This window comes from Pseudonaja textilis, chromosome 3, assembly GCF_049901715.1.
Source record: "Pseudonaja textilis isolate UNSWEBS1 chromosome 3, rPseTex1.2, whole genome shotgun sequence".
Lineage (NCBI taxonomy): Eukaryota > Metazoa > Chordata > Lepidosauria > Squamata > Elapidae > Pseudonaja > Pseudonaja textilis.
This window is the reverse complement of record NC_141992.1, coordinates 38114785-38138168: the sequence shown is the minus strand read 5'-3', so window position 1 is coordinate 38138168 and position 23384 is coordinate 38114785. Positions and strand designations below refer to the sequence as shown.

The window sequence follows — 23384 nt, the reverse complement described above, 5'->3', positions numbered from 1 at the left end:
TTGTTTTGTATTACTGTCAGATTGTATCTTGGGAAGTGCATGGCTGACCTGTTATGAAAGAAAAGCAAAAGTCAGTGCAAGATTTCCCCTCCTTAACTAAACTCTTGTTTTTTTCAAATTAATGATAAGGGGATGATTATTGAGGTCAGGACACCTACATGAAATATAGAAGGAGCAATTGCTTTAGTAGCTGGAAATTATACATTAATGCTGCATGCCCATTCATGTTGCGTATACATGTCAACAGAATGTGGGTATACATCCATTCATCTAAAAGCATGTCTGCAGAAAAGCCCAAATAAAGATGTTACCTCTTTATGGTTTTCTCCCTTCTAAAAGAAGTAATAGAAGCTCTGTCTGGACTTAGATTGAGACTGTGGAACATAAAGAAAATTAGAGATGTTTCCATCAGAATAGGGAAACCTTAAACCCAGGATCACAGGTGGTGCCTATTGATATTCACACAATTTTTAGTGTAATGTCAAAAGCCAGGCAATCAGTTCAAATATTTGGCAAGGGCAAACTGTCCTTATTAAACACTGCTAGGTACTACTTCAGGGCCTTGGCATGGAGTTCATTAGATCTCTAGATGGACAATCACAAGTTGCCTAGATGATTTGGATTTCAGCATGATCTGGAGTCTTGAAGTTGTTGTATATCTCATTGGTTGAATATAAGAAAAAGAAAAAATAACTGCATTAAAAAATATTCTCCATATCCCAGCTTTTTCTATATAATTTTTTGATCTCATTGATATAAATGTGTGTAGAGACAAGGAATTAGCTGTATATATTAAAAAGAAAACCAGTGTTTTTGTTAAGTTTGAGCAATGAGAGGCTGAACCAGAGCATGAGTGCAACAGTACTTTATTTTACAAATAAAGGGCTGACCGTGCTTGCCAAGCCTGGAACTGGCTCGCAACAATCAGCAGCCAGTTGGACCCCGCAGCCTGCTTTTATAGCTGGCTGCTGGGGAGAACTGACCAATGGGAATGGGGGAATAACGCCCACACAAGTAAGTGGACCTGAGTGAGAACTCCTTGAGTCCTCAGGACATAACACCCCTTCCCCCAGATGCGAACACGCATAGTCCTTGAGGTAGATGGGGGTTTGTGTTGGCGCCGGAGCGGCGCAACTCGGGAACATTGTCTGACTGTTCGGTATCAGTCTGTGACGGTTGAGCTGGCATAGTGTCGCCAACACTCTCTCTGGACTGGCATCCTCGGAAACCACCGGTTGGTTTCTGGAGTCAAACTCTCGTGGGTTGGATCCGGTTGATCAACTCTCTGGGCGCTGTTGTCCGGGTTTGGGCTGACTGGCGACCGCTGGCGCAGACTGGTCACTGGGTGCGATGTGGCTGGGTGGCGGATGGGACGGTTCCCCTTTGACTGGAGACTCTGGATTCTTGTTTTGCGAGGTTGCTGAGGCGCCTTCTGAGTTGGTCTATGTGTCTCCTCCAGACGCGACCATCCTCCAGCCTGACTCTATAGGATCTCGCCCGGTGACGGCGATGACCTCGCCCGGAATCCAAAGTGGGTCCCCAGCGAAATTTCTAGCGAATATCGGCTCCTGTAACATAAAATGTCTAACCCCCGAAGTGGAAGCGAGGGGAGAGTCAGGGCAGTATTGTGGGTGCAGTCTATCTAATACAGTCCTCAGGCGCCGGCCCATCAGAAGTTCCGCTGGGGACTTATTGGTGACTGCACAGGGGTTGAGTGCTGGCTCATCAGGAACCGTGAGAGTTTGTGGTGCCAGTCATCTCTGCCAAACCTAGCGAGGACCTCTTTGGTGGTCCTGACGGCCTTTCCAGCCAACCCATTACTCAGGGTGAAATGGGGCTGTGAAAATGTGGCGAATGCCTAGGTTGGCTGCAAAACGGCTGAATTCTACTGATGCGAACTGTGGGCCATTATCGGAGACCAAGGAGTCGGGTAGTCCATGGGTAACGAACAGGCGCGTTAACACGTTGGTGATTGCTAGTGTGGTGGTCGTGGATAGCTGTGCCACATCTATCCACTTGGAATAAGCGTCCACGACCACTAGGAACATCTTTCCATGCACGGGCTGGCCAGATCGATATGGATTCTAGACCAGGCGCTGGCGCTCTCCCATCTGGTAGGGGTGGCGATGGGGGGAGCAGGACGGATTCCTGGCAAATGCTGCAGGAACTTACCCAATTGACAATGTCCTCGTCTAGACCCGGCCACCACACGTAGCTGCGTGCCAACGCCTTCATTCTCACAATGCCGGGTGTCCCTCGTGCAACGCCTCCAGGACTCGGCACGCAGCGAGGTCGGGATGATCACTCGAGTGCCCCACAGTAGACAACCCTGCAAACTGGACAGCTCCTGCATGCGAGTCTTAAAGGGTGCGAATTTGTTATCAACATTGCCTCCCGGCCACCCCCTCCTCACCCAGTCGAGCACCTGGGCGAGCGTTTGGTCTGCCTTGGTTTTGGCGGCGATGTCAAGGGCGGTGATGGGCAGGTCCAACTGGGTGATTTCAAAAATGGCATTGACAGGAGCTGGGTCTTCAGCCGGAGCGGGTAAGGGGCAGCGACTGAGTGCGTCAGCGTGGGATAGAGTTTTGCCCGGGCGGTGGATAAGTTTGTATGAGTAGGCCGCTAGGAAAAGCGTCCACCTTGTCATCCGAGGGGAGAGGACTTGAGGTGTCTGTTTGTCGCCGGCCAGTAGGCCCAGGAGGGGCTTATGGTCGGTGACCAGTTCAAGAAGTGGCCAAAAGGAATTCGTGAAACTTTTTCACGGCTGCAACAGCTGCTAGGGCTTCCTTGTCTATTTGGCTGTAATTTCGCTCCGTGGCCGAGAGCGTCCTGGAGAAAAAGCGATGGGGGCCTCGGCGCCATTGGCGAGTCGGTGACTAAGGACCGCCCCAATTCCAAAAGGGGATGCGTCTGCTGCCAGTACTAAAGGAAGGTTGGGGTGAATTGGATGAGCACTGCCTCTGACGTAAGTAGTGATTTGACGGCGTTAAACGCCTGGTCTTCTTTGTGCCCCCAGTGCCACGGTGACTTTTTGTCTAGTAATCTGTGTAGGGGTTCGGCTACTGAGGCTTTATGGGGCAAAAAGGATGCATAAAAGTTTAGGAGTCCCAAGAAAGCTTGTAGCTCCGTTTTGGAGGTCGGTGTGGGAGCTTCGTGGATCGCCCTGACCTTGGACTCCAGGGGGTGAATGCCAGAGGCGTCAATTTTATAACCCAGAAAGTCCACCTGTCTAGTGGCAATGGCGCATTTTTCTTTTTTTTAACTTGAGGCCATGCTGTCTGAACCTCTCTAACACTGCTCGCACTCTCTGGAAGAGTTGGGGTCTGTCCCTGGCCGAGACCAAGATGTCGTCGAAGTAGGGTACTACACCAGGGAGGCCCTGTAAAATCCGCTCCATGAGGGATTGAAAAATACCCGGGCAACACTTACGCCAAATTGGAGACGCTTGCATCGAAGGCACCCCTGTGAGTGACGATGGTCTGAAGTTCGCTGTTTGGTTATCAACAGGGAACTGTTGATATGCTTGAGACATGTCCAATTTAGCAAAAATACTGCCCGGTTCGAATGTGTGCAATAAGTGCTGAATGACGGGCACGGGATAGGCGCTAACTTGTAAATATTTATTGATTGTTGTCTTGTAGTCCGAGCAAATTCTCAGGCTACCATCTTTTTGAGGGTGTGACAATGGGCGTCTCCCACTTGGCGAAATCTGTTGGCTCAATGACCCCTTGTTTTAGTAGTTTATCCAATTCAGCGTCTAGTTTTGGTCGAATAGCAAATGGAACTCTACGTGGTTTTAATCTGATTGGGACTGCCTGGGGTCAACGGTGAACGAGATGGGGGTTCCATTATAACACCCCAGCTCCTCGCTGAACACATCTGCGTAGTCAGCGAATAAGGAGTCAGTGTCTGAGGTTGAGACAGCATGGACTCCTGTTAACCCTAGGCCGAGGTGGGGAAACCAATCGAGCCCCAATAAGGTGGGTAGATTGCCGTTAACTACCACTAGATGTAGGTGGCCTTTAAAAGCTCTAAAACTGACAAAGAACTTGCCTCTGCCGATCACGGGAATGGCCTTCCCTGGTAGTCCTTCAGGCCGAACTGGCATCTCTGAAGCCGGGTAGTAGATAGGCTGGGGTGGAGTCTCTTGAGGGTGTTCCACGAGATTATTGAGAGCGCTGACCCTGTGTCAACCTCCATGTGGCACGGTTTACCTTCTAGGGAAACGGAGAGAGAAATTTACTAACAGAGTGGCAAGTACGCCTGGCAAGGCGGTGCGTGCGACAGTTTAATACTTGCCTCTGTGGTCCCGAGTGCGAGGACGGGGTATTTGTGCCGCGCTTTGGGGGCTTGGCAGACTCTCGCAATGTGCCCCTCTTATGGCAGTTGTTGCAACGGCTCCTTTAAACTTGCAGGTGGCCCTTTGATGTGATCCCCCACAGGCTAGGCACAGGGTGATGTGCTTGGGTGGACCGGTGTATTCTTGTTTGGCCCCTACCTGCACCGTCTGTCATTGGTGAGGCGATGGACATCGTTCTCATCGTTGTGGCCTTCCTCCGCTTCCACCTCTTCGGAATGGACTGGGAACGCTGCTAGCTTGGCGCTTGGGCCCTGAATTTCGGTGGCTGAGTTCGTAGCTAGCTCGGCTGCTAGGGCCTCCTCTACCGCTGCGCGAGGTTGAGGTCTTTTTAGCTAGCAGTCGCCTCTGTAGGTTGAGATCCTTGACCCCACAAACCAATTGATCGAGGAGCATGTCCTCCAGGTATGTTCCAAACCCGCAGTGCAGGGCTGCTGTTCTGAGGGCGGCCATATATTGGTTGATGGTCTCCTTACTTGATTGCTTCCTCATTCGGAACGTGAACCTCCTGGCGATTTGTGAAGGCCTGGGAGCGTAGTGGTTTGTGAGGATCTCAAGCAACTCGGACCACGGAACGTTTTTAATTCTCTCGGTGCCACGAGTGCTGCAGCGGTATCAGTAACGGTGGCTCCGCAGTAGATTAGGAAATAGGATTTTTCCGATGCTCTCCCGCATCCGACAGGCCGACCGCATCGATGTAATGATTGAAAGCGGTTCTTATACGATTCCCACTTCTCTTCGTCTGGTTTAAACGCCGGAATACTGGATTGGAACTCATGGTGCTGGAACGGCTGGGCTACCTGCGGGAGAAATCTCTCTGGGACTACGAACGCTCGTGAGTTATTAGTGATATCAGCTCTGGAGAGGTTTTTTTGCTACCCTCTCTTTCTCTCTCTCTGGGTTACCACGTTGGCTGCTAGCCGTTGGAGGTGTCTTGATTCGCGCCAAAAAAAGTGGGCGTTAGTGACTCTCACAGCGCTGTGCTGTGATTCCTACTGGCTCGAAATTCAAATGACACCCGTTTGAATTTCGCGCCAAATGCAGAGCGGCTGCGGCTCGCAGCGCTTCACTTTCCCCGTAGCGAGGCTAACAAGCGGCTACAGACGCTTAACTATTTGACTCAGACCGCTTTCTCTGGCTGCGGATCTGCGTTTCTCTTTTTGATCGCTCGTTTCGCTCTCTCTGGGCTGTAGATCGGTGGCTAGTGACTCAGCGGTTGCAAGGTGCTTCTGGTAGCCATCCCACCTTCGTCGCCAGTGTTAAGTTTGAGCAATGAGAGGCTGAACCAGAGCATGAGTGCAACAGTACTTTATTTTACAAATAAAGGGCTGACCGTGCTTGCCAAGCCTGGAACTGGCTCGCAACAATCAGCAGCCAGTTGGACCCCGCAGCCTGCTTTTATAGCTGGCTGCTGGGGAGAACTGACCAATGGGAATGGGGGAATAACGCCCACACAAGTAAGTGGACCTGAGTGAGAACTCCTTGAGTCCTCAGGACATAACAGTTTTCATTCTGGTAACAGAGTGGATGAGATAATTATCTTCAGAGGAACTGATTCCCACCCCTCCACCACTATGTGTGTCAGATGCCTGTTTAGTATTATATGTGCAGCACTACCACACCTCTGAGAAACCTACAAGCTTTTTCTCATTGTTTGTCCCCATCACCTTTTGGGTTGTTTTAGCTGAAAGTCATTTAGATAGACTTGTCCTCCAAAAATTTTTCTAATCCTTTAAAAAAGCCATGTAACTCACAGCTTTTATTGCTCTCTAGTTCCAATCTCTTCCTCAAAGGACAAATACCAGAACTCTTCCTGTGCTCTAAGGATCACACTGTAAGACCAGACTTCTTGATATCACAATTGTTTCTTGCCTCTATGATGAAAATGAAGGAATCTATTGGGTTAAAAAAAAAAAAACTGAAGTCTGCTGAATTCATAATTGGAAAGGAAGGGGAAGTTAAATGAATGGTAGAAGATGGTGTGTGAGGATACCTATTTACAATTTGTATGTAGCTCTTTCCTGAGGCTATTCCTTTGTCTAAGTTTTATTTTTGGAAGATGTTGTGTGCTGAATAAAAGTAACAATATATTCACACATTAATTACTCTTCAGCATATTAATTTTTGTATGGCAACACCTACCTGATTTAGAGTTGTCTCAAAATAAGCTTTATTGCTCTCAGAATGACAGACTATTAGGGAATACCATGAAAATTATAAAAACCCAAAACCATCTTAGAACAGGGTGTCAAACTCGCTGCCCACAGGATGGATTTGTCATGCACTGGCCACCCCCACCCCAGTTTAGCGAAGAGGGAAAAGTCATGATATGTCACATGACGACAACATGATGCCGTGAGTTTGACACTCCTGTCCTAGAAAGGTGCAGGAGCAAGTCCCCTCCATACTATTGCTAAGAAAACTTTATAGAAAATGAACCATCAGGAATCCAACTCAACTCAAAGAAAAAAAAATTACTTGTTTAGTTCTTATGTCCACCTCCAAAATAAATTATGTATTTTTATAACTGGTAGTTGGTTTCATAAGCTGCATCTGATTCTATCTGAAGCAGATTGCAGCATTCATCAGGAGGACTAACCCAGTTTCAAAAAGCTAACCCAGATTTTGATCTGGCTAATGGTTAAATGGTAGACCTGAAGAAAATGCTGATTGACTTTATTTCAATTTTTGTAGCTTTGAGTCAGCATTGCTTTTTACGATCGCCTGAATAAATCCCTGCAGATTTCTTGGCAAGGGTTTTTTCAGAAGTGGTTTGCCATTACTTCCTTCCTTAAACTCAGCTTGGTAGATGTAGCTATTCCTATAACTGCTTAAACAGTTTCCTTTTATTACTAAAAGCTGATAGTTAATAGTGGAACTGAAAAATGATGGAAAAATGTGTTGGTTTTCTCTACCCCAACCAAAGTGATTGCTTCCAATTTTGCTCTGTAAATTTGGACAGTTTTAAAAAGCAGACAGAAAACTCGCCCTTGAGTCTGATTATGAAACATATGTGGCCCCCAAGGATAGTGAAACTTCAAATGTATTATATAAGGTATAAATATCTGATGAGCTTTAAAGGAACTATTGAAATTGTTTTGCTAGTACTAAGAAGAAAAAAAGATATAAGTATTAAAACCTACAGGAATTTACAAGATGCTATCTACCTCTCTCCTCTCTTTTTCCCTCTCTCTGTCTCAGAACAGGAAATGAGACCAAGTGAAAATTAATTTTGACTCATAAAAAAGAAATAAATGAGAGATGATTGGCAGACTGAACTTATGTATTGTACACGATCTGCAATGATTACTGAAAATTGCTCAGTTAAATTTATAATTACATACATACACACACACTGGGTGTATAAATCCCAGTTGCCACATTTAAGATTGAAAGATTACTGTACATAGGGTCACAGCCTTAGTTTCACACTAGCAAACTCAGTATGGATACATTAAGCCAAGATATTTTGTGGGGATTTTGCCTCCACATATTCAGCAACAATGCTCATCATCTATCCTTAATAATATCTTCAGTAATATGATCAAAGTGAGTGGGTGGTTATTGAGGTTTTTGAGATCAATTGCTGTTGGCACTTCTGCCTTACTGGACCCATCAATATCCCAGATCTTCAGTCTTTAATATTTAGTAGTGTTTTTCTTTCCCTCACATGCACTCTGTGCAAGCTGTGCCATTTGACAGAGTGACACAACTTCTGCAGATGGCACATCTGGGGATTTGGAATAAGACATAGGAAAATAGAATTTCACATTCAGATGCAATGAAAGATGCTATTTAATTAATAGTGTTAGATAATAGTCAGTCTAGTGACATTCATTCTGTGAATGTAGACAAGGCATTTTTTGTCTCAGGTTCATACATGCATTTTCATTGGCTGAGTTCACTCCTCCTGTGAAGACATAATGTGGTTTAGTTTGTATGAATCCACCTATGTTGTGTAAATCACAATACAATGCAACTTGCATAAATACAAACAAGAATTAAGGTTTATTAAAACACGGTAATCTAAAATCTTGCTAATAAACCCATTCTCTCACTCAAAACTTATCCTCCACCAGCTAATCAGACTAAACCTGTGACTATCTAGTTGGCTATTCTTAGCCCTTCTATCAAAGATTTTTTTCCTTCAGATCATCCTTACAGAACACACCTTTGATCGGCTTGCCTAAATTTTGCATATATATAGAACTAAATAACCCAGGTGCCTATCCTGAAAGAGAAGGGGAAGTTCCATATGAAGAAAGCTTTGGTGCAAAATTGGTGATTAAAACCAATGAAACTAGATCTCTGGATATGAAAGGAAATTTAATGAGAAAAGAGAAACAAGGGAAGGCAGCGATTCTATATAAAATCAAAATAAATTATTGGATCTTAGTTCATAGAGTTCATTGCAGAAAAAGCAATGGGACAGAAATAGTATGAACTCCATTTTAGAGATCTCGATAGGCAGGCTTTCCTTGTGCTGCTGTCTTTCTCCTCCTTTTCCTTTCTACCTTATTTTATAGAAAATACAGGATAAGTGAAAGTTAGCTTCTTCAGGGAGTCTATTGTATCATCCAATCAATCAAAATGTTCCATCTTTAATGTCCTGGATCTGTCCAACAAATCAGAAATTATTTAATGACCAAACTTACCTTCCAAATGACCCTGGAAATGATAAAGTGGCACTCTTGTTTGCACAGTTGTGTCATTATACAAATTGTGTTATATTAACATGCTTTTTGGAGAAACAATGTCCAAACTGCATTTATTCAGATCTCTAGGCATAGGGTCAACTTTCCAGATCCTTTAGGAAGCAGCATGTGTCATAGCAAAACAATAGGGTTGTCACAAACAAGTGAAACAAAACAGCAGAATGTGTAAGCACTCCCACCCTTTCTTCCCTCCCTCCTTTTCCCCTTTACACACACATACAGAGAGCAGTTTGAAGCAACCTGGATGTTTAACTTATCTGTTTCTAATTCCTTCTAAAAATCAATCACTTGATCATTCTTTCACTTTGTCTAAGTTGGACTCTTCTTTTTCCTTTAGATATTTTTTTAAGCAAAATATTTAATTTGATGCAAAACAAAATATTTTTTCTGTCGTAGGTTTATATTAGCTGATAAATATATCACATTGCTATTTCATCTGGTTTGCCTATCTCTTCTTTTCTGACTCAACATTTTAGCCTGCTAACTATTTTGGTTTGTTTTTGTTTTAATCAGGCACATGATATATCTTATACTCTTGATCAGCGTTCTGTGAAATTCCCAGCTGGTGACGAATAGGCTCTGGAATCATGAATCAGATCATCCAACCTGCCTGCAATTATAAAGAGATTGATGGAGGTTCCAAGAGTGCTGAATAAATGCCTAGCCTTCTTGGTGCTTTTCTTCCCAGCATCCCACAAAATAAAAGAAACAACAGCAGAGAAAAAAAGTATTTCTCCCTCATCTCTCACATTCTTTGTTTCTTTCCAGACTGCTTCAGCAATGGCTTTAATTCCTTGCTTTCTTGTAATGCGATACTAAGCAAATGGCTAAGAATAGTTAATGCACTATTTGTCTGAGGTTAGTGAAGTGCTAGATAACATTGATAGGCATATCCATATGCATCACTGGATAGTATTCCGTGCTATACAGATATACTCAAATGCAGTATATTATGGCATTTGTAAAGTCTTCTGTTTGCAAAAGTTGGTATTGTTCATCTTTGTCCTATAATTTAATATGCAGTTCCCCAAGTGAAATAGTGCAATACAATGGCAAGCTTCCCATTTACAGGTCCAATCTCCTCCCTCCATTAGGTAATACTGTACAATTTGGCTCATTTTACTCTGACCTTCTTCTCATAAAGTGTTTCTTTATTCTTGTCTTTTCTCAAGCCAAGTCCCAGAAGCTTAACCATGGCAGGAAGCAGATTGGAGATTAATGGTCTTTGTTCTTTTGAAAGCTGGAGAGAATAATTGTTTTCTGTCTACCTGAAAGCTAGGTGTAATCTGACATTGATTATATCAACCAAAAACCACACCATTGAATCTATGATCTCTTTCTTGAGGCTGCTTGTTAACTGCAGATATCATTGCTGAACCATCTCACCTAATTTGGGATTTGTATGTGTGTGTCTTCCATGTTTTCTGTTTTTCTTTGGCTTTCCCAATGAAAACATTCTGAGAACTTGAAAGTCTAGACACTCTTCAGTTATTAGACTTGGTTCCAATAGACCAGGGATCTCCAAACTTAATTTTAAGACTTGTGGGCTTCAACTCCCAGAATTCCCCAGCCAACCTGGCTGTCTGGGGAATTCTGGGAGTTGAAGTCCACAAGTCTTAAAGTTGCCAAGTTTGAAGATCCCTGCAATAGAGGCATCACTCAAATTAGTTTTGGATTTATCTTCTTCTGGCAAGAATTAATTTCTAAAGCTGTTTTCTAAACTTTGTAATTACTTTCTTTTAATTACTTTCAATTATTTTCTAAACTTTTTAATATTTAGTTAGTACTGTAATAGGTCTATCTGTGAGTAAAAGCAAATTTCCTAGTTATGCTGACACCTATGAATTATAATATAAATTCATCTTTGTATTTAATTCATTTTGTACAGTGTTTTAACTGGCTTAATTGTGTTTATGGTTGTTTATTGTCCAGAGTCATTGGTTTGAGTTGGCTATACAACTGAATGAATGAATTGAATTGAATGACTGTTCTACTTTGATTAAAATTTTTATTTATTTATTTAGGAAATTTATATTGCCACCTATTTGCACATGGTGACTCAAGGTGGCTTACAAGAATATAAAAAACAATAAAACTGATAAAAGAGAGAATCATGTAATAAATAATATAATAACCTCCCAACCCGGTGACAACACATCACTATATTCTTAAGTTTTTGCGGTTACTTACATGTATGGTATTCAGCTTTGGTTATTCGGGTTTTCTCCCGCGTAAGATTGGCAGTATCTAGGCAACGTTTCGATGAAGTCTCATTCATCATCTTCAGGCTTCTGTCTTTGGCTCTGTGCTTCTCAGAGGACACAACGTATATCAGAAGAATACACACGCTAACCGCTACCTCAACACCCAATCCCACCACCACCCAGCACAGATAAACTCTGTGGCTAAAACACTCATTACTAGAACCAAATGCCTGGCAGACAGGTCATAACATCAACTTCAATGGCACCAAAACCCTAGCCACTATAGAAAACCCCAGCCACAGAATCATCAGAAAAGCCATAGAGATTGAAAAAAGACCAGAAAGCATGAAGAGAAAAGATGATTCCACCAGAATGCCATCATTTGGAAGCCTGCACTCACAAACAAAAAAATCTCCACACCACAAGCCAGGCAAACACCTGGGCACAGACAGATCCCCCCTGATACTTCCAGCTCGAACACACCCCAACCAGGCACCCAGATGAAACCTAGCTTCCTAACTAATGATAGCCGTCCATTTACCCGGAGCCAAGCTGCACTAAAGGCCTCCAATAAAGTAACACAATGTTGCCAGCCAATCAAGATACAAAAAGAGCCAAAAAACAGACAGAAGATATTAGAAACACCAATCAAGCAGAACACAGCAAACTCACATGAGCCATTTAATGGGCTCCATCCTGCTCTGCATTCCCCAGGCCTGCTGGTAGAACTAGGTCTTCAGCACCTTCCAGAAGAGTGTCAGAGTGGGGGCCATTCTAATCTCTGGGGGAGTGATGTTCCAGAGAGAGGGAGCCACCAAGGAGAAGGCCCTTCTTCTGGTTCCCACCAGGTGTATCTCCCTAAGGGATGGGACCTGCAACATTCCTTGCCTCCCCACTTTGGTGGGTCAGGTCCCTCAGATAACCTGATAAATTGAAAGCTTCCTACTAGAATCTAGGTTATTGCACCATAAGACAAATACACTTGGGACTGAAGATGGGTGACATCGTTAGTTGATCAGATAACATACATAGATAGTTTTTATATTTTTATATTTCTAATCTAACTCTCTGGGAAACTGTAAACCCTGTCCTCTTTGCAGTATATCAGTTTGCATTTCTAATGGATAAGCAGTTCCTATTGATGGATAGACTGCTTTGCTTTCATCAGCTCAATTTGTAGTGAAGTTAAAACTTTGCCAAGTACTCCTACATATGAAATGCTATGAAAAGCAAAGATATGTGTACAGTTTTAAGTCGGACAGGAAACTCCGTATGAAGCTGGCATATTTGGCAACTATCTTTACCAGCTATCACTAATCTACAAATTGATGTTGCCTGTATAGCTGCATTTACTATTTTACATGTCTACAAGGGAGTAATGATGCTAAGTTGTCTTTTTGGACACCTAGAAAGATTTATGGGCCAAGAAAATCTTGGGTTAATAGCTGAAGGTTTATCTGGCAACTGGATGAGCAGTTTGATTGAACAAAATTAGAGTGACATTTGAGTGACCTTGGGAGTCTGAATCATGCAGTCTCCCCAAGTAATATAGGTTTTGGATGGGATAAGATAGGATTTTTAAGCCAGGAAATTAATGCTAATGAACTGTCTGGCTCCAGTTGTCAGAAAGGCAACCAGTCCAGGTTTTGTTCTTAGATAAGAATTTGTCAGCCTGCAGCATGGAAAAAAGTAAGAAAAAACAGCAGATGAGAATACGAAGTTGATAGAGACATTTAAACTTTGTAGGAAGAATAATTAAGCAAATCAGTATGGTCAATAAACTGCTCTGAGTCTACCCCCTCATTCAAAGATAACAGGTTTTCCAATAAGACGCTCATGAGCACTAATGAGTCTGTCCAACGTCTACCTGGATGCCCTCTAGATAGGCAGAGGCTGATTCCCAGAACTCTCAACAATGGCAATGCTGACTGAGGGGTTATGGGAACTTTAAACTATTGGAAGGCAGCCCACACTGAAGAAAGATGGTTCAGGTTTTAGGCTCTTTGTGGCCAAAGTAACAAAGCAAACAATTTACTTCAACACAGAAGGTAGGTGTGAAATTTTATTCCTACAAAACTGTTGCTATTATATTATTTATTTATTTATTTCATTTCATTTATTTGTCAAGCAATTATAAGATAACAGGTATAAGTATAAACATAGTTAAGAACACATGAAATGCTACATATAAGAAAAAAAACAGTAGGACAGGGACGGTAGGCATGTTGATGCGCTTATGCATGTCCCCTAATTATTAATATTTATTTATTTAATTAATTAATTAAAGTATTAATAATTAATGACTTATACTACAAAATAATTTAAACAAAGGGGTAACAAAAGGTCAAAGTAAGAAATGAAATGAGGTGTTTTTATTTTCCTCTTGGCTAGAATTGACTCTTCCTGGTCCAATCATTAGGAAAAACTGAAAAGTACTTTAATTTAGTTCTCTTTACTAGTTATTTTTCACTGTTTATTTGGATAGTTTTTATATTTCCTGATTGCTGCCAATAAGCCAACACACTTTTTAATACTTCTTCAATGTATACTGATACTCATACAAGATACCAGTCAAATATCTTCCTACAGTCTAACCCACCACCACGTTCCTTTTTTTTTTTCATCTGTCACTAGTGTGAAGTCTGCCTCACTGAGGAACCAATTTTATGATCTCTAAAGATGCAATCTTATTCTTGCCATTGTGTATGTTTGGAGTCTTCACTATCATGTGATGATGTCATTTATAAAAGATAAGCACAGCTAGCAAAAAAGAACATGTTCAGTGTGTCCCTTAGTAATGAATGCCCTCATCCTTACTCATACTGCTTCACACCCCTCCCACAAGTGATTCAAGATTGTGGCATGCTTGCAGCTAGGATTGTAGAATAGATTCAGTTTGATTTGGAACTTGAAAATGCCATTGCAACAGCAACAAATTTAAAGTAAGTTGTGCCCGATCAGAATTATTTAGGCATGATCAGTGTCATGCCATATGGAATAGGTAAATACAGCCTGATGATACAGAGGTGTGGGATCTGGATCATTATGGAATATTGTCACATAAGCGTTACCGTGTTTCTCATATAATAAGGCCGGGTTTGTTTGGTTTTTTTGAGCCCTGAAAAAATGGCTAGGACGTCCCCCCCAGCGCATCCTCACCCAGAGTGCCCCATGGGCAACCACGCCTCACCACCAGCCACTCCTAATGGCTGATCATGGCAGAGCGCAGAGGGCTCCCTACCCCCACCAAGCGCCTTTGCTGCAGATCTGGGTCAGTGGGCAGGCAGCAGTGGCATGGATGTCCTCTGGCAGTGTTTCAGGCACTTCTTGGGTCTCCGTAGCTTCCACTGTTCCCACCAGCACTGGGGAGTCTCCAACATCAGCGTCTGAGTCGCTCCCGCTTTCCCCCCCACATCCCCGTTCCTGCAACAACAGGGAAGAAAACATTTTGAGGTACCTGGGAGCACCGCACGCTGCATTTTCGTTTAATCCCGAGCAGCTAGTTGGGCATGAGAAGAGCCAAGCGAGCATCTCTGCCACTGCTACCCTTGGTGCTCCAACCTTGGGCTCTGCAAGTTTCCAAAAGTCCCAGTGTGCAGCCCGTTCCTGCATTCCAAGCACACCCAGGCCGAACTGAAGCTGTCCCTCTCTCACCAGCGCCATCTCCAACGGCGACAGCAGAGGCAGGAACCATAGAAGCATTTCAGCCGCTTCTCAGGCAGGTGAGCTGCCTCCGTAACTTCCGCGATTCCCTCCACTGCTGCCACTGTTGTTGGAGACGGCGCTGGCAAGAGAGAGACAGCTGCAGCTTGGCCTGGGTGCGCTTGGAATGCAGGAATGGGCTGCGCATTGGGACCTTTGGAAACTTGCAGAGCCCGAGGTTGGAGCACCAAGGGTAGCAGCGGCAGAGATGCTCGTTCAGCTCTTCTCACGCCCAACCAGCTGCTCGGGATTAAATGAAAACGCAGCACGCGGTGCTCCCAGGTACCTCAAAATGTTTTTTTTTCCTGTTGTGGCGGAGACGGGGGGAAAAGCAGGAGCGACTCAGATGCTGTTGTTGGAGACAGTGCTGGCGAGAGAGGTGCCAGCGCGGGTGGGAACTGTGGAAGCTATGGAGGCCCAAGAAGTGGCTGAAATGCTGCTGGTGGACATCTATGTTGCCACTGCCTGCCTGAGAGTAGGATGGCCCTGGCCTTGCTGGTCTTTCAGACCAGCCTGCTGACCCAAGTCTGCAGCAAAGGCACTTGGCGAGGGTAGGGAGCCCTCCGCGTTCTGCTATGATTGGCTGTTAGGAGCGGCTGGTGGCGAGGCATGGCTGCCCACAGGGTGCTCCTAATGGCAAGTTCCCCCACCCACCCATCCCACCCCAATTTGCATGTTTTAAAATAGGCCTAAATTTGGTGGAGGGGCTTAATTTCATTTTATACCTAAAAAACATGCTGGATCTTCCTATTGGAGGGGGCGTATTGTTGGAGAAACACGGTAATAGCTCTGCCTTAATGGTTTCCGACAGTAATAATAACAAGGAAAGTTGATGGCCTGGACATTAAAAATATGGTTATCAGCTATTGAACTGTGTTAGCATCCTGGAAAAAAAAAACACGTAAATGCTGCAATTAAAGAATGGTAGCGCAATAAAAGAAAGCAATGTAGCATAGTTCAGAGTTGAATTAAAAAGAAGACATTTCTCAAGATACACATGAAACGTGCAAATGCATAGCAATTGTATTAAAGTGACAAACTTCCATTTCTTTCTTTAGCTACATTAGGGCCCTTTTATTTCCTATATTTTTGAAGTGAACCATATAATAAGTACATAGTTAAAAAAAAGAAGAAGCTTGGAGATTATGAGCTGCCAGATGTTTGTGTGGGTTTTTTTTTTCTTTTCTTTGCCTGCTTCACTTCTCTTTCTTTGGGCATTAAGTGCATCTTCCTGGTCTGCACCAGATGGCTTCATATAACGAAACGTGTTCAACAAATCTTCAGGGGAAGGAAAGGAGAGGGAAACTTTATTAATAGAGGCTGCTGTTACATCATTTGCATGAGGGCCCTTTCTTATGAGCAAGAAATAAATGAATTCATTAAAAAAGGACCATGGAGAGAAGGGAAGGGAAGGAGGAGGAGAGGGGAGGGCAGAGAAGGGAAGGAGGGAAGGACAGGGCAGGGCAGGGGAGAGGAGAGGAGAAGGTGATTCACTGTGAATGTATCTTTACAGTTCTACTGGCTTTCTTGCTTGCTTCCTTGCCCTGCCAAATTGCAGAGATGTGTATAATATACAGTAGACAAGAGGATGCTTGCAGATGAGGCAAAGATTTTCGCTCAAATCCTGATGAAGATTTAAAATGTCCACAAACCTATCATTGAAAATGATAGAGCTTTTATAAAATAAACACCCAAAAGAAAAGTAGATTCTTTAGTATTCAACAGAATATATCCTTAGTACAAACCTGTTGTGTGTCAGACAAATTGATTGATGAATGCTCTGCTGGTATTTGAGAAACAGCAGGACAAATGACTAGCTGTCAGGTATACTAAGAACAGTTGGTCAAAATCTTTTGATCTGAATTAGTTGTGGAAAGACTTGTTTCTTTTCACCACAGTCGGTATGTTCAAGTGTATTAGCGAAATAAATTGCAGGAAGTCCTCGATTTACGACCACAATTTATTTCTATTGCCAAGTTAGGCAATTTTTAAGTGAATTTTGTCCCATTTTATGACCTTTCTCACCACACTTCTTAAGTGAATCACTGAAATTGTTATGATAGTAACATGATTGTTAGGTGAATCTGGCTTTCCAATTGACTTTGCTTGTCAGAAGGTGATCACATGACCCCAGGACACTGCAGCCATCATAAATATGAACCGGTTGTCAAGAATCTGAAATTTGATCATGTGACCATGGGGATACTGCAATGAATTACTTTTTTCAGTGCTCTTGTAATTTCGAACAGTCACTAAATGAGCTGCTATAAGCCAAAAACTGCCTGTAAAAGTATGAATGACCTTTCCTCTGTCAGTGTGTAATGTATAGTAAAATCCTTTATCCCCTTAAATAGTCTTGGCCTGTATGTTTTTTCTAAAAATCCCTTGGTAACAACATTGCTCCCTCTTTGCTCTCACAAACCAGTACTTCCAGAATAATTCACAAAGTATTGTGCCCTTCTAAGTTATTAAGTAATACATAGACTTTCCAGATTGACCAGGTCAAGGAAAATCATATTCATCACCTACCATCAAGTTTTCAAAATATTCAAAATGCTTGGCAATGTGGCATTTGAACATGTTGAAATTACCATGTACAATATGCTTTTAAATGTAATTTTGATATTTTTGAAGAAAAAAATTATACTGGCAACCCTGAGTATCCTTTTTGCAGGATAAAAATCCACTAAATAGATCAGTGCTGTCAAACTCCTAGCCTGCAGGCCAGTTGCATCACATGCTTGCCACACCCATGCCCAGTTTGGTGAAGGGGGGAAAGTCCCATGACGCCACCGTGACGACGTGAGTTTGACACCCCTGAAATAGATAAAGATGGCCACTTTAGTATATTGGCTAAAGAAATCAGAGTAGAAGCTGAAAGACTATGAGTTCTAATCCTGTCAAGCACAGAAGCCAGTAGGATGAATTTGGACCGTTCATTCTTTCTCAAATTTAGGAAAAAAGCAGGAGTAAATCACTTATTAAAAAGTTGCCAATAATACTTCAGGGATAAATAAGCCTTAGTTGCAATAAACTGATCAATATACTGAAGGGAGCTATATGCTAAGCACAATATATATGACAAATATAGAAATCCATGATAGTTTTTAAAGAAGAAACAGGAGAATAATATAACTGCTAACTCTTTGGATAATTAAGCTGTTTCAGATTGGTATATACATATACATAGCAATGACACTTGTGAATCAAACCAGATCCAAGACACAGAGATGCATCTATGTCCAGTATCCAGGAAACTTCATAGGATGGGTAGTAATGATAGCCAGGCCTTTATACCAAATAATATCCTTATAAAGTCATCAACAATCTTCTCTTTACAAAATATGAAAACAAGAAGTTGATGTGCAGGGCAGCCATTTGAGTTTGCCATGCTTATAATCACAGTAGCAATCACATTTACTAATCGGTATATAATTCAGCAGGAAAGATGGAACAACCAGGCATTGGTTTTCAAATGTGCTCAGTCAGCATTGATATGGGAAGCAGTAGAGCTTCAGTGAATATGCCACTTTCCAGTGGGGAAGAAAAGTGGTGTTTTTTTGCTGATAAATCTTATTTTTAAATTAGCTGCATGTCAATGTGTTGAATAATGCATCTCATAAATAAAGATGTACATGTACTTCTAAAACTGCTTCTCACTATATTCACAACTGCATAGATTTCTCTGAAGCCAGATAAGCACTGAAGAATTGTTGATTACCCTTAAGATTACCATAGAGAGAAAATTTGTTTCCTTCTACTATTTTCTTCTTTTTACTCCTACAAAAACTTCTTAAAATAAGGTATGAGTGTGTTTCAGATGTTAATTCTTGGTAGCCATCTATTACTAAGGGAAATCATCACTGTACATAAAAAAACCAATTGTCAGGGAGTAGTGCTATTAATTGTTGATTATCAAATGATGTAGGATAAAACTGAATGATTTCAGTTTTTTATACACAGACACAGACACACACACATATTAAGCACTATTTGATATAATAGTTGACTACCGCAAGTGAAGAGCATCAGGGGAATTTCCCCCAGATACAACTTTACCACTACTGATCATCTTCTGAACTACATATTAACTACCTTCAGCCATTCATAATGAATGCAAGCGGGTCACATTACTTCATTAACATTAACTAGCTTCAGACTTCTGAAGTTAAATTATGCATGAAAATCTGAAGAAAGTATATCTGTTCAGAATACAATTAGAGATTTCTCTACAGCCATGTTTCTAAATCTTGTCAACTTTAAGATGTATGGATTTCAACTCCCAGAATTCACCAGCTAACCATGCTGACTAGGGAATATGGAGATTTAAAGTCCACATGTTAAAGTTACTAAGGTGGAGAAACCCTGCTATATGCAATAGTCAGGAAACCTGATAGTGCAGGTTCCTGAGCTTACCGAGACTTTTAATGCGTAGCAATGGCAACAGCACTTAGACTTATATACCATTTCATGTGCTTTACAGCCCTCTCTACAGAGTCAGCATATTGCCCCCCCAACAATCTAGGTCCTCATTTTACCCACCTCAGAAGGCTGAGTCAATCTTGAGTCAGTGAGATTCGAACTGCCAAACTTCTGACAGCTGGCAATCAGCAGAAGTAGCCTGCAGTACTGCATTATAACCACTGAGCTACCACAGCTCTTATCCAATTGAACTTGCACAGAAAAACTTTTCCTGACCTCCATCTCTCTGAAGCTTCCATTTACAGCTTGAGAGTTATGCATGCAATTCATGTCCTATGTGTGATTATTTTGAATGTGTGCACAAATAACCATCAAACTAAGAAACGGAGACTTATCCATAGCTAGGGTTTGGCCCCACATTTTACAAACTGTGCATATTCTGAGGGGCAGGCTTCAATGTAACATAAAGAACCTGACCCTGACCCTCCATTTAGGGAAAAATGTAAATCTTTTGGTTCTGTCCACAAGTTTTTTGCAGTGTCAATCAATTTGAGCATACTTCCAATGTCAAATTTTAGCTCCACAACATTAAAAGGCTGCCATCGAGCAGCAGAAATTGAATTTCTGCAAAGGAAGCAATTTCATGTTGAATTCACTGTCTGAACATGTACACATAAAAACACTTCATATACTCATTACAGCTGATAAAGTATATTTCCTGCAAATGTTATTCACAGTGCACTCCCTAGGCATGTTTTCTTAGAAACCCCACTGTGCTTATTCTCTAGATGTGCCCTGGATTGCGTTGCAGCTTCTCTCTTATGCTTTCTCAAGCTTTAAAAGAAGGAATGCTGTGATTCAAGTATTTATAGATAAGGATTCAAAAGCCAGGATAAAATAGACTGCTACAAAATAAAATTAATACAATATATCAAATGTGGGGAGGAATGTCAACAATGTATGCATGATGGTATGCAGGAGTTTTCTCATGTGTTCCTTACACTAGTGATGTCAAAAAATGTATATCATAATGTCCTAATTTTCATTTGCAAAATGGAAGTATGGAAGAATGGAGAGCAAAGACTTGTAATCCATATGCAACAATGGACATAAATACCATACATGTTACCCCCATGTATATGCATTTTTTCAGGTTCTTGGTCATCTTTCTGGGGTATCTTTAAGGGGAAGATTTGTAGAATTTCATAATTTTTGGCTTGGAATACCTGAAGAGTTCCTTGCATCCACTTGAACTAGTCTAATCAAGATCTTTCTTCAGCTGCTACCATCACAGTAGCCATCAGAGAATAAGCCATGAGGTGTCCTGATTATGAAATGTCATTACCAAGGCTTACTGTGTCCTATCAACAGCACAGAGTCTTTTAAGTCTTTTCCTTGCATTTTGGTTGGGTACTTTTCAAAGTCTTTGTTCATGCATCATTTCATGATGGTGATTTTTAACCCATCCAATTACTGAAAGTGCTTGCATTTCAAAGTTATATAAAATATTAAAACAATAACATTTATTGGTAAAGAGCACAGGAAATGCACCCCCCCCCAAAAAAAAACCCAGTCAAAACTACAGTTACAGTGTAATGTGGCCATTAAAAATAGTGAGCTCTTTTATTTACTTGTCTACTGTTGCTTCAGCTTTTACAAGTTATTTTTATTTTATGATTTGCCTTTTTATGTTGGATGACTTGGGGGGAGGGGAAAGAATATCTAAAGGTAAAGATACAAATCTTATAAATAATAAATTTGTATAAGTTTTTCAAAGCTGTATTTTATTTGTCTAATTATTCGGTTTATATAGCCATTCATCTCAAATCAGTAGTTTTGGGCAGAAAACAATCACAAAAACAAGTAAACACAACACAGAAAAAAAAAATTAAATACAAACAGCATCCAAGAGATATTATCATCTGTTAGTGTCAGCATAGGCAGGAAATAGGGCCCTTCACGTGGGGACTCCAAGCCTGGTTCTAAAAGACCAGCAAGGCCGGGGCCATCCTACTCTTAGATTAGAGGATGCTCCAGATTTTAAGCAGTACTACAGAAAGGTTCCCTTCTAGTCCCTGCCATTTGACATTCTTTGACAGAACCCATAGCATCTCCCACTTGCCAGCGTGAAATGGACTGATGGAAACAATTAGAAGATGACAGTGCCTCTTGGGTAATGTAGTCCCAAGCCATGAAGGGGTTTAAAGATGACAACCAGCACCTAGAGTTGACTAAGAAACAGGCTGGCAAGCAATACAGCCTCTGAAGTAGTGGCATTGCATGTGAATAGATAACACTGGTGCAGCTGCCTTTTCTACCAGCTGAAGTTTCTGAATTCTGTTCAAGGGCAGCCCCATTGAAGGCATGTTTCAGTACTCCAAAGTATTCCTTTTCAAACCCAACTGGATTTACAATTATAGATTCATTAGGCCAACTATAAAAGCAGTGAGTTCTTTCCCAGGCCGATGCTTGGAGTTGGCACTCCAGCTGGAGCCAACTCTCTGCATGAAGGGAGAGGATGGACAGACCAAATTCACACCCAGACTTGTAATCCCTAATTAATTCTTTTGCTTCTTGCCAGATATTGAAAATGTTCTGGCACAGGCCTAACCCCAACCCCTCATTGGTTTGACCCTAGCAGCTTTTTATACGGTCATTCAAATAGAGCAGATTGTTAATTACCATTGTAAATCCCTAGAAATGGCTGCCATATGACTGGAGCACTTTGCTTTCCTGGGAAATGACACTGTCCAATGATGTAATAAGCTCATTGTAACAGTTTGAATTAAATCTTTGTTGTTCTGTAGCAGGCTAATACAATGCCAAGCATGACAGACCAGTTCTGTAGCCAGCCTTATGCAGAAGCCCTCATTTTAAGTAGGAAAGTTCAAAAGATGGTCACAAATTCAGACCCCAAATGTGTTCCCTTTCAGTTTTTTATAATGAATGTATCTGGAAGAAAACTAGAGTTGCAGTGAGAAAAAGAAAATCCCACTTAAATCAACTCAGTTCTGTAGCCATTCTTGCACTGCAACAGATCAAGGTGAAATTGAAAATAAATTGGACTTTGCTATCTTCATGATTGCATTCTTTGGGCAGGTGACTTCTTAGGCTTATTACCACTGATGAAGGAAACACATGCCTATTGTTCTCTCCAATAAATGTCCTATCTTTCTAAGTGAATAAAACCAGGAGTGTGGCAGGTCTCCATCTATATATACCTTCTGTTGTCAGTAGGTGCTATTTAACTAGATTCATATTCATATTCATAAATCAGAGTCTGTCAGTTTAGAGGCCAACACAAATGTTTAGCTGAAAACGTAATCAGCTGCTAAATTGAGATTGGCCTGTAAATGTGTTAAAATCAGAACATTATTGCTGCCTGTGCTTGGAAAAAGAAGGCATTTCCAATTGCAAAATATTCAAAGCCAATCTTCTGTGTATCATTTAAAGATACCAAAAATTGTTGCCTCACTTTAAATATTTCCCTACTCATTTATGTGGAAAGTGGATTAAGAATTTCTCTTGCTTCTTTGTAATTATTTTTAATAGGAGGAATATTTTCCCCAAAGCATTTCCTATTAAGATGTTGGTAAACAGAATCACTGAGATGATATAACATAATCTGGCAACTCTCGAGTTTCATGAACTCTTGCTTTGTTGTCAGAAGGAAAATAAATGTTGAAATATCAGAATTCCCAGAAGGTCAAAAATTCCATTTTCCAAGCATGAATTCCAGCAATATTCATGTTCCAACTGTATGTCTTCATAAAAGAATTTTAAAAACAAAAAGAAACTGGGCTGATTTTCTTATTGTATATCCTAAGGGCTGAATTGTGTTTATTGCATCATTCTAAATATTCTTCATAATTCTATTCATATACACTACTGAACATCTCAGGGTTTGAGAACCAGCACTTCATATATTCCTGGATTCTATCAAGAGATACCACATGAAATTTTATCTTAACCATAGACACATTA

The 23384-nt window shown here is 41.6% G+C and overlaps 1 protein-coding gene across 25 annotated transcripts in view; it reads right to left on the bottom strand.

Annotated features, from left to right (window-relative positions):
* Window positions 1–23384, bottom strand: part of LOC148126078 (uncharacterized) — a 217123-nt gene that overhangs the window by 44165 nt on the left and 149574 nt on the right. The gene's annotated exons all lie outside the window — the stretch shown is intronic.